At 45.1% G+C, this 15,671-nt stretch overlaps 1 protein-coding gene across 5 annotated transcripts in view; it reads right to left on the bottom strand.

Moving 5' to 3' along the window:
- Positions 1 to 15,671, bottom strand: part of ATXN10 (ataxin 10) — a 149,138-nt gene that overhangs the window by 125,279 nt on the left and 8,188 nt on the right. The gene's annotated exons all lie outside the window — the stretch shown is intronic.

Below are 15,671 nucleotides of genomic sequence, written 5' to 3'. Positions count from 1 at the left end.
CATCGGATTACATTCACTGATCCAGTCCACCACCCGAGCTGGACTACAGATCCCAGAAAAAGAGAAGACCTTATTTTTTCTGTACCTCTAGGGCCCAGACCTGCACTCACTAATTTGCATTTGTTCAAATTTAAAAGAGAGACAAGACTATTCACCTCTCCAGAGCGGCATCTCACTGCTTCACAGACTCGCGGTGGAGCCCAAACACAGTATTACTGAGCATGTGCTCTGGGCCTGCAGTCAGGCCCCAGGCCTGAGGGAGCAGTGCTATGGGTGGACTTTGCAGCAGCAACCAGAACCAGGTAAACACCCAGGAAGCAGCTCGACTCATCCATTAAGAAATCCACACCCCTGGGCCCAAAAATTTGAAAAAAAAGGGTCATATTTTAAGGTGTAGACATCTTATAATTGGTATTTAAGAAACATCTAATTTCTTCTTCCCTACTAAATAATACAGTGGGTAAGCTTAAAGGGGGAGGGAAAGGAGAGGCGTTGTAACCCTATTAACTACATTTTACATTTCCTGAAAGCAGAGACTATTTCTTAGATGTCTGCATCCCTCTATAAAGGGTGAAAGAGGGGGAAAAAACCCTTTTCCTCCAGAGACATATAATAAATAGCTACAGATCTTACTCACCACATTTTAATGCACTAATACACAACTTTCATCAAATGAGGACAAAGAAAGCTCTCCATTAACAGTAATTAGGAGGAAAGCATTTGACTCTCTCTACCTTCTCCATGGCCTTGAATGGAGGCTATCTGGCAGCACAGATACAAAGCGGTCCTAATGTACTAGTCTGCAAATTCCACATTCACTGTCAAGACAGCACAGCTCAGTATGTGTAATGATTAACGACTGTGAAATAACTTGTGAAGATCAGCCAATCGTTCGTATGTTACAAATGTTATTTATAATAAAAATTGCTGTCATTTCTGCTTCAACCAAACTAACACAAAATATTCGCAAAGATTTTAAAAAGCTTAGCTACTTCATTCACAGAAAGCCTAAAGTGCTTAGAAGGACAATTAAAATCCAACCGTTAGACATTCCTTTTAGATAGGAATGCATACCCTGAAGACAACTTAGAAATGAAATGTTACATTACAGAACAAAAACAGCCTCTGAATTATACAAACGGTAGAATTTCATTTCCTTCAAGTTTGAACAGATCTGTAGGTTTAATCTTGGCAAGTCCCGTTTGAGTAAAATTAAAGAAAACTACCGGTGATTATGTGTAGCAGGTTAGAGGGGCCTAACATACTATCTGTACACATATCTTACAGTTAATTCATCAGGTGGGACCTCCTACTGAAAAGGAAACTAACTGCTTGTCACTGTAACACTACAACTAAGAATTTCATCCTTGTTAAAAGATTTATTCTAATACCTGAGATTTAATTAAAAATTGGCACACGTGCTTTAGAGTAGTTTAACCACTGTCACTGACGAAAACTATTAGAACACACACAAGTTCAGAGATTAAAATAACAACCACTGGTTGTTATTTAAAACCATAAACCTCTTAACTGATCTGACTGCGTTAGGAAGAACCAAAAGAGAAAATAAAAACATCTCTAGCTCCTATCAGAAAGTCTGCACGAAAGTCTGAAACTCATTTTTGCAGACCTCAAAACTCTCCTTTGTACACTGTCTTCCCCTCTTCTGTCACAACGAGGACTCTCAAGCTGTTGCTGAGACCGAGTTGCAGGGCTGGCAAACTTTTTCTGAAAAGGGCCAAAGAGTAAATATTTTAGGCTGTGAGGACCTGATAACTCTGTCCCAACTGCTCCGCTGCTGCAGGGTTAGGGCAGTCAGAGACAGAGCCAAACGAACAAACACAGCTGTGTTCTAATGATGCTGGGATTTAAAGCTCACATCATCTTCATGTATCATGGAATTCTATTCATTTATTTTCCCTACCATTAAAAATGTAAAAATCAGTCTTAACTCAAAAACTATTAACAGAAAAAAAAACCAGGTGGTGGGTCAGTTTTGGCCCACAGATCGAAATTTGGCGACCCCAGCTCTGAAGGGTTTCAAATAAATGTCCTCTCCTCATCCCCCCAAAAACTCCTGTCTCCTTCTACTCCAATGTCCTTACCATACTCAAAATGCATCTCTCATCAGAACACAGAATCTCAAGTGCATTATACCAAGGAAAGCAAGCAAAGAGAAGGTCGGATGCACAGAAGTAGACAGCGTGTCCAGGAAAGAACTGTGCACACAGAGAAACCTGGCGGATGGCAGAGCTGGCAGTAGAGGTCCCAGGGAGAAGGCCAGACTGTTCTAGAAGAGGTGCTGGAACAACTATTAGTTATATGGGGAAAAAAACAGAATTGGAGCCTTAAGTAAAAAGTAACTCCATTTGGATTTAGGAATATATGTTAGACACAGGCTCTGCAGGCCACTGAAAGGACCACCCGCCTGATGAGAAGCCAGGGAGGGTTCTGATCAGAGGAGTGATGTCACCTGCTTTCACTTTTAAAGGATCCCTCTGCTATTCTGTAAAGAACTGATCACAGCAAAAGAAAAGAAAAGATACATGGAGATCAGTTAGGACACTCTTCCAGGGGGTGGTTCAGAGAGGAGGGGACAGCGGCAGACATAATAAGCAGAGACCAGACTCTCAATATATTCTGAAGATGGAGTCAATGAGATTAGATGAGAAATTATTATGAGGGGTATCTGAGAAAGCAAAGTCGAGGATGGTGCCAAACTCTGACCCAACTCTGGCCTGAGCAATAAATGGACCGATGTATCTGCTGTTTACTGAACTGGAGAAGACTGCTGTAAAGATACTGGGGGAGGGGGAATATCAGGAGTTCAGTTTGAGGTTTGCTACATCTGAGATGCCTATTAGAAATACAAGCAGAAATGTGGAGTAGGCAGATGAACATACAAGTCTGAACATCAGGAGAAAAGTCCAGCTAAAGAAAGTGTTAGAGCTATCACCAACTCTAACAAAACCCCAAGACTGAAGGCAATCGTCATGACAGCACAGGTAGGTGGGGAGAATCCTGAGGGACTGAGCGCTGGACCTCAGAGAGAACAGCCAATAAGAGAGAAGAGTCAGAAGGGGTGGGGTTCTAGGAGCCAAATGAAGACGGTGTCCCAGGGAGAAAGAAGGGATGAGCGATGTCAACCAGCAGAGAAGATGAGGATTTTAGATGAAGACCAAGGGCTTGGCAATATGGAATGGGTTCAACAGAAAGGGGAAACTGTAGTAGATGAATATAAAAAACCTTCAGAGAAGTTTATATAAATGGGAGAAAAAAATGAGGGAAATGGGGGAGAGATTCTTCTTAGGATGGGAAAAATTATAGCAGATTTATCAACTGATGAGAATAATCCAATAGAAAGGGTAAAACGGATGATTTAAGAAAGGGGGGGGAGGGAAGAGAACTGCTGGAGCAACGTATGCAAAAGGGAGAGGAATATAGTGCAGACCTGAGGGAGGGCTGGCATTTGGAGAAGGGCAGTTCACCCACAATACCCGAGGGAAGGCGAATTATGGGCACAGACAGAGGCAGCAGGGTGGAGATTGAAGCGGGAATTCCTGGAAACGTAGGAAGCTGAGGATGAGGGAGAACCAGTGGAGACTGAGGGAGAGCAAAAGGCATAAGACAGCCGACCAGGAAAGCAGAAGAATCAAACGGACCGGGGCAATGGTAGGACTGTCAGGTAGCATTAAATCCCTACACAAGGTCAGTGATCGTCGATTTACAGAAAGACCAATCTGTATGTTGTTAAGTTTTTCTTCAACCTTGTTCAGTTATTTGGGTGCAAGTGGAGAAAAGCAGCAGCAAGTTGGATGTAACTAGAGCTAGAGTTTTACCAGCAAAGTGTAACAAAGGAGAAGAGGCAAGGGAACTGAGAATGTATACAGGGAAATGCTTTATTACTGATCCATAGGTCTAAGCTGGATTTAAGAAGGGATACATGAATATAAGGAACAAAAGGGACAGAGAATAGGAAGGAGCAGGATTAACAGACTGCGTGTCCAGCAGGAAGCTGAAGACTTGATGGAATAGGGGACCCAGAGAGAGACAAGACAGAACAGGCAGTCAGAGTGGGACTCTTGGAATCAAGACTTCGGAGGGCATGCAGCCATGGTTAATCACAAGGCCTAGGTAGCACACGGCAATGTGTGGTTAGATGAGGGGAAGCGAGGGAGGGGAAAGGTGTTCAAAGTCAAGAAATAAAAGGTCAGGGTAATGAAAGGATCATCTAGGTCAACACTAAAATAACCAAGACTTGAGACGGGAGAAGTAACGCAGAGTTAACAGTGAACCAAAGTTAGATTCTTCAAGGAATGACAGAGTGACCACCTGAACTTTTAACAGTAAAAGAGATTATCTAGGAGCTATATATACTCTGATGGCATGATATGGAAAGTTGCAGGGATCATGGAAGAAAAAGTTCTGAAAGCAGCAATGACAGTTTCCTTCACACCTACACACTCTCAAGCTAAGCAATACACAGGATATAGGAGAAAACAGCCCACTTGGAGGACTTTCTGGGAAAGGTTTGTCCTTAAAAGTGAGCCATACTTCACCTAGATCAAGAAGATGGCAGGAATGTCCAGAGAGGTTGAAGACACAGTGAATTCTGCACGTGGTGGTGGTTTAGTCACTACGTTGTGTCCAACTCTTGCGACCCCATGGACTGTAGCCCACCAGGCTCCTCTGTCCATGGGATTCTCCAGGCAAGAACACTGGAGTGGGTTGCCATTTCCTACTCCAGGGGATCTTCCTGACCCAGGGATCGAACCCAGGTTTCCTGCACTGCAGACAATCTCCTACATTGCAGGCAGATTCTTTACTGACTGAGCCACCAGGAAAGCCCCTTGCACATGGGAAGGGTTTTAAAAGCTGAGGAGTCAAAAAGGATCCATACAAAGCCTTAAGGGAACCAGTGAGTAACAGAAAACCTAGTTCCCAATATTAATTAGAAAAACAGTTTGCAAATGTCTAGCAAAAACCCTGCTGAGATTTTACTTTGAATGGCACCGAAACCACAGGTCAGCCTGGGGAGAAGTGCCGTCTGCGTGTCACTGTGCTTTCCTATGGTATCACGGTACAGCCATCTCATCTCTTCTGACAGGTTTATCGTACTCCCAGTGAGGACGACAGCCACTCGCACGTCACTGTGCTTACGCCGTGCCCAGCACCTTGCTGAGCACTACAGACACACGCTCCTCCATGGCCATCTTAAGTGGACCCCTCACTTACCAACTGTCCTTGTTACCAAATGCAAGTCTGTGTTCCTAATGCACAGAGAGGCCAGGCAATACCAAAACTGTAAGAGTTTGGAGCAGAGAGAGGTTTATTGAGGGCAATGCAAGAAGATGGGTGGCTCACGCCTTAACAACCCCAAGTTTTCAGCAAAGCCCCTTTCTAGGTAAGGTGAGGGAGGAGCACAGTCAGTTGTTGCAAGCTTCTTGGTGTCAGGTCACAGTCAGTAACGATGCTCCTGTAAATCTACCAAACGAATGCTATTCTCTGTTCTGACAAGAAAAGGCAAGGTCCCAAGACACAACTTTCATCCTCCGAAGTCCTGGTCCTGGCTAACAGAAGGTACCGCAGTGGGCCCCAGTGGAACCAGGACCACTCACTGACAGTTGGCAGCTTGTGGGAGGGGCTCACTGCAGCACCGACCAGTGGCTGAGAGGGAACCAGGACCACTAACCGTGCTTAGGGGGTGCAGGTTAGTTAACAGCCCCTGCTAAGGTCTGCGCTCAGCCACGCTCCATCACACTCTTAGCTCTAATGTGACTTCTCTGGACTTGTGGCCGTCAGAGGTTGACTCAGCCTGGAGTGGGCCCCAGGGTTCCTCTGCCTTTGAATGAGTGTCCTTGCCTACAGTCCAGTGGCCACACCCTCTGGTCCAGGGACCACTACAAAAGACTGGGAGGATGAAAAGAGCTGAGAAACTCTCCTCTGAGGGCACAGTGGGTCACCATTCTAACCTTATTTATTTTGATTTGCTGGCTCAAACTTCTTCCTGTCTGCTTTGTCCATTTAAGATAATTGGATGTGTGGGGTGGCTCACACTGACCACATCTGTGTTTTGAAGCTGAGTCAGAACACCTTACCGAGTGGTTCCGTGTGGCAGTCCAGCTCATGGCACAGGTAAAAATAAAGGGAACTGTCACCACACTCTACACAGTTCTGTTTATAGTGCTGCATAATTGACGTTCTCTCTCAGCACAGCTGATCTGAGTCATGGTTGAGTCAAGATAGCATGCGGCCCCTTCACTAAGCTGACAACTCATGGGGGTCTGAAGGGGGCTTGTTTTGTATTGTGAGGTTTCTTTTTTTTTTTTTTTGGCTGTTGTCTTTGGTGCAGCCAAAGACTTGCTGGCCGGAGGCTCAGTAGTGTTTGGGGAAAACCTATGTGAGCCTGTGTACACACAGATGACCGGTTTATTCCGAGTTCTGCATTATGCCGGCCTCTCAAGTGCTCAACAGCCCCTTTCCCTATGAATGTTAGTCTCCGTCTTGATGCGAGCAACAAGGGACACCAAAACATTTCTGACCTCTTGAAATCATGATCCTGTCATATCAGATGTTTTATACCTCTCTTACCAGAGTCCTTCCTCTATGCTGACTCCAGGAAATTAACTATTTAAGGAAGTAATAAAAACACAATCAAGGGTTCATTCCAGAGAAGGCAATGGCAGCCCACTCCAGTACTCTTGCCTGGAGAATCCCATGGACGGAGGAGCCTGGTAGGCTGCAGTCCATGGGGTCGCTAGGAGTCGGACACGACTGAGCGACTTCCCTTTCACTTTTCTCTTGCATGCACTGGAGAAGGAAATGGCAACCCACTCCAGTGTTCTTGCCTGGAGAATCCTAGGGACGGGGGAGCCTGGTGGGCTGCCGTCTATGGGGTTGCACAGAGTCAGACACGACTGAAGCAACTTAGCAGCAGCAGCAAGGGTTCATTCCATGCTAGGTATTAAAGGAGGCCCTGAGGACACAGAGGTAAGTAAGAAGCCTGCCCTCAGGTTTGGGCTCATTCTAGTGGACAAGTAGGTGATTAAACGATCACAATACTCTACTGCAGTTCTTTGAAAGAGGTAAGGGGAATATAAGGCAGAAGCACCCAGGTCATAAGGCAGAAGGTCTAAGGTCATCTGCAACTCAACTGTGGCATGATAGAAACCAAAAGCCCCCCTCCACCTTGTGATCAGAGCCGCTGTGGGACAGTCGGTGTCAGGACAGGGTGACCTGCATCTGAAGAGAGCAGGACAGAGCTGGACTCAGTGCAGCCTTGGGCTTCCCAGGTGGCTCAGTGATAAAGAATCTGCCTGCCAATGCAGGAGGTGAAGGAGACGCGGGTTCAATCCCTGGGTCAGGAAGATCTGGATGAAGGAAATGGCAACCCTCTACTGTACTCTTGCCTGGAGAATCCCATGGACAGAGGAGCCTGGTGAGTTGCAGTCCATGGGGTCACAAACGGTTGGACAAGACTGACCACGCACACAAGGAGTGCAGCCCTATGTGTGGGTCACATGCAAAGCTATGCACCTCCAACGTTAGGAGGGAGCCACAGGAACTTCAGAGATGGAACCCGGTCCACGATGCTGGCCAACACGGTGACCAGTTATATGAGCTCCCAGTGTCACTAGGATACAAATAACCAATAGAAGGAAGGCCTGACCTGAGGCTGGGGTCACTGGGGAAGAAGGCAGAGGAGAGGGCAACATGATTATACGGGAGCAGTGAGCCCAGAACGGCAGAGAACGCAAGACACCTCTCAAGATGACCCAGCAACCTAAAAGCTCACAGAGCAAGGCTAACCCTAGGAAAAACGGCCTCTCCTCTGCGCTCTCTGTGATGACCTTCAGAGTGTGTGCTTCCCAACCTTGCAACTCTAGACTGTGCTGGACGACGCCCGAGTCCACGACACAGAACTCCATCAGGGAGCACAGAAAGAGATCAGGGTACCTCAGACTAGACCCACAGAACAAGCACTTTGGGATTCTCAAGCTGGCGAACCAGCAGGCAGAGACTTAACGACACTGGAGGAGTACCCCCTGATTAGCAAGAAGAGCCAGGGTCAGGACGACACACGTGGGCAGGGAACAGTGGGTCTGGAACACAGGGTTGGACGGGCTGTCTGTTGGTACTTCTGTGTCTAGGGATAACAATAAACGGGCAGCGGCAGCAACCACATGCTAACAACAGCCAGGCCACCAAGGGCTCAGCCCCCTCAACATCAGAGCCCAGCGACAGTGCTGGAGAGTCGGGGAAGATCAGACTGGAAGCTGGAGCTGGGAAATGACTGTCCACTACCGGCCTCAGGACAGGCTGTGCCAGGGGGACTGGACTTACTGCTCCAACACGCCTGTGAGGCCTCTTCTTTAAGATTCCAAACAGCGATGGCCTCCAAGAGTCTGTCACTGAGTGGACAGTGTCAGGCAAGAGGTCTCAAGAGAAGAGCAGACTGTAGCAAACGCTCATGGTGTCCCTCATTGCACACCCTTGGCCCATCTAGTTCATGACCCCAGGGGCAATTCTCACGACCCCTGTGTTCAGACAATTCAGAGGTGCACCCCCCCAGGGATCCCTAGTGGGGCTGAGCCCCAGCTGCCTGCAATACGGCATCCTTACGTCGGCTATCCCTCCTTCCACACCTAGCTTCCCCTCTCCCACACTTCTGATTGCTGGGGCTTGCCTACCGTTAAATTACTTCATCCAAGTTCCTACCTCAAATTCTGCTTTGAAGAAAAAACCCAATAGCTCAGGTATACAAGGAGGCGTGTACAAAGACGGTCTCTACAGTGCTTTTGGAGTTACCAAAAATTAAAGACAAATCCAAATGCCAAGCAGTAAGAAAAGGTAGAAAAATGATGATGTAATTTACGACAGTACACTCTACAACAGTTGAAGTTAATGATCTAGCTCGCTATGTATGAAAACTGGTGCACACAAAAACAGAGCAAAAATTAAAGATGCAAACTGAGGAGTATACAGCGTATAACATACCATGTCACACGTAGAAGGGAGGGAGGAATGAGACTGGAAAGCGACAAAGAGCCCCTACCCACCAATTCCCCGCCGGGCAGTCACACCCTCCTGTGTCAGCAGGGCAAAGGCTAAGAAAACGCACTGCTCAGAGCAAACACCCTCTTCCAACAACACAAGAGAAGACTCTACACATGGACATCACCAGATGGTCAACGCTGAAATCAGACTGATTATATTCTTTGCAGCCAAAGATGGAGAAGCTCTATACAGTCAGCAAAAACAAGACCGGGAGCTGACTGTGGCTCAGATCATGAATTCCTTATTGCAAAATTCAGACTTAAATTGAAGAAAGTAGGGAAAATCACTAGACCATTCAGGTATGACCTCAATCAAATCCCTTATGATTATACAGTGGAAGTGACAAATAAATTCAAGGCATTAGACCTGACAGATAGAGTGCCTGAAGAACTATGGATGGAGGTTCACGACATTGTACAGGAGGCAATGATCAAGACCATCCCCAAGAAAAAGAAATGCAAAAAGGCAAACTGTTTGTCTGAGGAGGCCTTACAAATAGCTGAGAAAAGAAGAGAAGCGAAAAGCAAAGGAGAAAAGGAAAGATATACCCATTTGAATGCAGAGTTCCAAAGAATAGCAAGGAGAGATAAGAAAGCCTTCCTCAATGACCAGTGCAAACAAATAGAGGAAAACAATAGAATGGGAAAGACTAGAGATCTATCTCTTCAAGAAAATTAGATACACCAAGGGACCATTTCATGCAAAGATAAGCACAATAAAGGACAGAAATAGTTTGGACCGAACAGAAGCAGAATATATTAAGAAGAGGTGGCAAGAATACACAGAAGAACTATACAAAAAAGATCTTCATGACCCAGATAATCATGATGGTGTGATCACTCACCTAGAACCAGACATCCTGGAATGCAAAGTCAAGTGGGCCTTAGGAAGCATCACTATGAACAAAGCTGGTCGAGGTGATGGAATTCCAGTTGAGCTATTTCAGATCCTAAAAGATGATGCTGTGAAAGTGCTGCACTCAATATGCCAGCAAATTTGGAAAACTCAGCAGTGGCCACAGGACTGGAAAAGGTCAGTTTTCATTCCAATCTCAAAGAAAGGCAATGGCAAAGAATGCTCAAACTACCGCACAATTGCACTCATCTCAGTTCAGTTCAGTCGCTCAGTCATGTCCAACTCCTTGCAACCCCATGAACCGCAGCATGCCAGGCCTCCCTGTCCATCACCAGCTCCCGGAGTTCACCCAAACTCATGTCCATTGAGTAAGTGATGCCAACCAACCATCTCATCCTCTGTCATCCCCGTCTCCTGCCCTCAATCTTTCCCAGCATCAGGGTCTTTTCAAATAAGTCAGCTCTTCGCATCAGGTGGCCAAAGTATTGGAGTTTCAGCTTCAACATCAGTCATTTCACACGCTAGTAAAGTAATGCTCAAACTTCTCTAAGCCAGGCTCCAACAGTACATGAACCGTGAACTTCCAGATGTTCAAGCTGGATTTAGAAAGGCAGAGGAACAAGAGATCAAATAGTCAACATCCTTGGATCATCGAAAAAGCAAGAGAGTTCCAGAAAAACATCCACTTCTGCTTTATTGACTATTCCAAAGCCTTTTTGACTGTGCGGATCACAACAAACTGTAAAATTCTTAAAGAGATGGGAATACGAGACCACCCGACCTGCCTCCTGAGAAATCTGTATGCAGGTCAGGAAGCCACAGTTAGAACTGGACATGGAAAAACAGACTGGTTCCAAATAGGGAATGGAGTATGTCAAGGCTGTATATTGTCACTCTGCTTATTTAACGTATACGTAGAGTACATCATGCAAAAGCTGGGCTGGATGAAGCACAAGCTGGAATCAAGACTGCCGGGAGAAATATCAATAACCTCAGATATGCAGATGACACCACCCTTATGGCAGAAAGTGAAGAGAAACTAAAGAGCCTCTTGATGAAAGTGAAAGAGGAGAGTGAAAAAGTTGACTTAAAACTCAACATTCAGAAAACTAAGATCATGGAATGTGGTCCCATCAGTTCATGACAAATAGATGGGGCAACAGTGACAGACTTTTACTTTTCGGGGCTCCAAAATCACTGCAGATGGTGACTGCAGCCATGAAATTAAAAGACACTTGCTCCTTGGAAGAAAAGCTACAACAAACCTAGACAGCATATTAAAAAGCAGGGACATTACTTTGCCAACAAAGGTCCTTCTAGTCAAAGCTATGGTTTTTCCAGCAGTCGTGTATGAATGTGAGAATGTACCATAAAGAAAGCTGAGCAGTGGTGTTGGAGAAGACTGTTGAGAGTCCCTTGGGCAGCAAGGAGACCCAACCAGTCCATCCTAAAGGAAATCAGTCCTGAATATTCATTGGAAGGACTGACGCTGAAACTGAAACTCCAGTACTTTGGCCACCTGATGGGAAGAAGTAACTATTAGAAAAGACTCTGATGCTAGGAAAGATTGAAGGAGGAAGGAGAAGGGGGTGACAGAGGATGAGATGGTTGGAATTTTCCAGTTTGTTGTGACCCACACAGTCAAAAAGGCTTTGGAATAGTCAATAAAGCAGAAATAGATGTTTTTCTGGAACTCTCCTGCTTTTTCAATGATCCAACGGATGTTGGCAATTTGATCTCTGGTTTCTCTGCCTTTTCTAAATCCAGCTTGAACATCTGGAAGTTCACAGTTCATGTACTGTTGGAGCCTGACTTGGAGAATTTGGAGCATTACTTTACTAGCCTGTGAGATGAGTGCAACTGTGCGGTAGTTTGAGCATTCTCTGGCACTGCCTTTCTTTGGGACTGGAATGAAAACTGACCTTTTTCAGTCCTGTGGCCACTGCTGAGTTTTCCAAATTTGCTGGCATATTGAGTGCAGCACTTTCACAGCAACATCTTTTAGGATTTGAAATAGCTCAACTGGAATTTCATCACCTCAACCAGGTTTGTTAATAGTGATATTTCTTCCTAAGGCCCACTTGACTTCACATTCCAGGATGTCTGGCTCTAGGTGAGTGTTCATACCATCATGATTATCTGGGTCATGAAGATCTTTTTTGTATAATTCTTCTGTGTATTCTTGCCGCCTCTTCTTAGTATCTTCTGCTTCTGTTAGGTCCATACCATTTCTGTCCTTTATTGTGCCCATCTCATGAAATGGTCCCCTGGTATCTCTAATTTTCTTGAAGAGATCTCTAGGCTTTCCCATTCTATTGTTTTCCTCAATTTCTTTACATTGATCACTGAGGAAGGCTTTCTTATCTCTCCGTGCTATTCTCTGAAACTCTGCATTCAAATGGGTGTATCTTTCTTTTCTCTTTTGCCCTTCGCTTCTCTCTGCCTCCCGAAAGCCTTATCCCCCTGAAACCCACTGAGTCCCAGAAGGTATCAGTATTTCATACCAATACACTTCAAGGGGGTGGGGAAGACGCTCCCCAAACTCAAAACTGTTTACAAAACCATTTCAGTCACTTTGCACCACCATCCATCTTACCCAGAGGTCCTGAAGAGCCACGATAAACCACCTCTGCCACCCCACCCTGAGGAAGGAGATCTCGGTCCCACACCAGCAGCATGACATCACTGTGAATCAAGACTCCAAAAGCACCCTTCCACTGCACTCTTCAGTGGACAAGGAGCTGAACTCTCCAGAGCCACGTTACCTGCCCGCACCCACCCAGGATTACTTTCCTTTTGTTCTAGATTTGGTTCCAAGCACTTCACGCGTTATCAGTCACCTCAGCTCATCTCAGGCTCTGGAAACAGAGAGAGCACTGTCCGGCATGGAGGAACACGTGGATCAAAACCCGACTCACTCTGAGTATACTAAGAACATCAGATGCTCAGTTCCCTCTTCTTCTCTTGGAGGAAGTTTGACAATTCAGAAACATTGTTTTACCAGTGATAATTCTCAACTAGGAAGCAGAAAAGACCAGTGGTATTTCCACAAAGTCCTTCCATCACGCTGGCTGAGATTCAGCTCAAGTAAGTTCTTCTGGGCATGACAGGGAGAAGAATAATTTTACACACAGAAAACTTGAAATATAATGGACAGTGAATTACACAGATGGCTAGTGTTTCATGAGTATGTCAAATCCAGGCAACCAATACCCCCATCTGGGTAGAGTACGTTTTCCTCACTTCAGAATATTCCCTCATGCTCCTTCCCAGTCAACCCTCAGCCTCCTGTGACACTGTTCTTGCCTTCATTAGCAATCAGCGATACAGAGAAGGTTAGCTTTGCAGAACTTCAGCCAGCCACAGAGTATGTCCTCTTTGTCTGGCTTCTTTCATTCAGTGCATTCTCAGAGCCATCCACATTGTTGTGTATACTGGTGGTTCACTCAATTACCAGGCAGTTTAGTCATCTTCCCACTGACAGACACTTCAGTAGGTTCTAGTACTTGGCTATTATCAATAAAGCTGCTATCAGCGCTCTTTCATAAGTCGTGTGGACATATATTCTAAGATAAATACCTGCAGTTATAGGCAGGAGTATGTTTAACTTCATAAAAAACTGCCAAAGCGGTTCCCAATGCGGTTGCACCATCCACGCTCCCACCAGCAATGGACGAGACCCCCAGCTGTTCCACAGCCTCACCAAAAGCTGTCAGTCGTTTCAACCCCAGCAAATCTAATGAGTCTGCAGAGGTATCTCATTATGGTTTTACTAGTTTATAACAGTTTTACTGAGACATAATTAAACAAAGCATACAATTCATTCACTTAAATGACATAATTTTACCAATTTTGGTATATTACATTAACTTCTTAATCATGGTAAAATATGTATGTATTAAGGGCTTCCCAGGTGGCACTAATGGTAAAGAACCTGCCTGCCAAAGCAGGAGACCTAAGAGATGCAGGTTTGATCCCTGGATAGGGAAGATCCCCTGGAGGAGGTAATGGCAATCCACTCCAGTATTCTTGCCTGGAGAATTCTATGGACAGAGGAGCCTGGTGGGCTACAGTCCAGAGTCACAAAGAGTTGTACACGACTGAAGCAACTTGGCGACAGTAGCATGTATATATTAGGCTGGAACAAAAGTAACAGCAGTGTCAGACTGTGAATTGTAAATCATTGTAAGTAGGCTCAAACATCTTTATTAATCAAAATAGGAACATTACAATCAACACATTTTTACCAATGAGAAATAAGTTTGTTTATTCCTGTAAAAAATCTGTACTTCAGGATTTGACGAACTCTTGGAAAACATTTTCTGCCTCCTGCTGGTTGTGGAAATGTTTTCCTTGCAGAAAGTTGTCAAGATGCTTGAAGAAGTGGTAGTCAATCGGCAAAAGATCAGGTGAAGAAGAGGTAGTCAACTGGCAAAAGGTCAGGTGAATATGGCGGATGAGGCAAAACTTCATAGCCCAATTCACTCAACTTTTGAAGCACTGGTTGTGTGATGTGTGGTCAGGCACTGTCGTGGGGAAGAACTGGGCCCCCTCTGTTGACCAGTGCCAAAGCAGGCGTTGAGTTTTCAGTGCATCTCATCGGTTTACTGAGCATACGTCTCAGATGTAATGGTTTCACCGGGACTCAGAAAGCTGTAGTGGGTCAGATGGGCAGCAGACCACCAGTGACCACGACCTTTTTTGGTGCAAGTTTGGCTTTGGGAAGTGCTCTGGAGCTTCTTCTTGGTTCAACTACTGAGCTGGTCGTCACCAGCTGTCATATAAAATCCACTTGGCATCGCACATCACAATCTGATTGAGAAATGGTTTGTTGCCGCTGCATAGAGTAAAAGAAGATGACACTTCAACAATTTTTTGATTTTCGGTCAGCTCCTGAGGCACCCACTTAGTGAGCTTTTTCACTTTTCCAATTTGCTTCAAATGCCCAGTGACCACAGAACGGTCCACACTGAGTTCTCTGGCAACCTCTTGAGTAACCGTAAGAGGATCGGCTTCAGTGGCTGCTCTCGGTTGGTGGCTGTCACCTGCTGATGGCCGGCCACTACGTTCCTCATCTTCAAGGCTCTCATCTCCCTGCCAAACTTCTTGACCCACCACTGCACTGTACAGTTGGGAGCAGGTCCTGGGCCAAATGTGTTGTTGACTGCTTTACGACACATTTTGAACTCAAATAAAAAAAAAAAAATCACTTGAATTTGTTTTTTGTCTAACATCATTTCCACAGTCTAAAACAAATACAAAATAAACAGCAAGTAATGTCATTAGCAAAAAAATAGTGAGAAATGTGCATTAAAATGGTGTATAACACAACCAATTTAAGAATGTATTCCAATATCAAACGGCAAAGTTCAACAATGCCAAACCAGATTATTTTTGCACCAACCAATAACATACAATTTTCCATTGTGACCATTTTTCAGTATAGAATTCAGTGGCTTTAATTATATTCATAATGTTGTATAAACCTCACCACTAATTCCAAAAATTTAATATCCTAAACAAATTTGGTAACTATTAAACAATAACTCTTCCCTCCCCCTCATCCCTGGTAACCTCTAATCTCCTTTCTATGAATTTGCCTATTCTTAGTATTTCACAGAAGTGGAATCATACGATATCAATCATTTTATGTCTGGCTTCTTCCACCTAGCACGTTTTCAAGGTTCACCCCCATTACAGCATGTACCAGTACTGCATTCCTTCTTACGGCTAAGTAGTATTCCACTGTATGTACATAT

Source organism: Giraffa tippelskirchi, chromosome 4, assembly GCF_054371585.1.
Source record: "Giraffa tippelskirchi isolate mGirTip1 chromosome 4, T2T-mGirTip1v1.2.pri, whole genome shotgun sequence".
In the NCBI taxonomy this organism is placed as follows: domain Eukaryota; kingdom Metazoa; phylum Chordata; class Mammalia; order Artiodactyla; family Giraffidae; genus Giraffa; species Giraffa tippelskirchi.
This window is presented reverse-complemented; position numbering and strand designations above follow the sequence as displayed.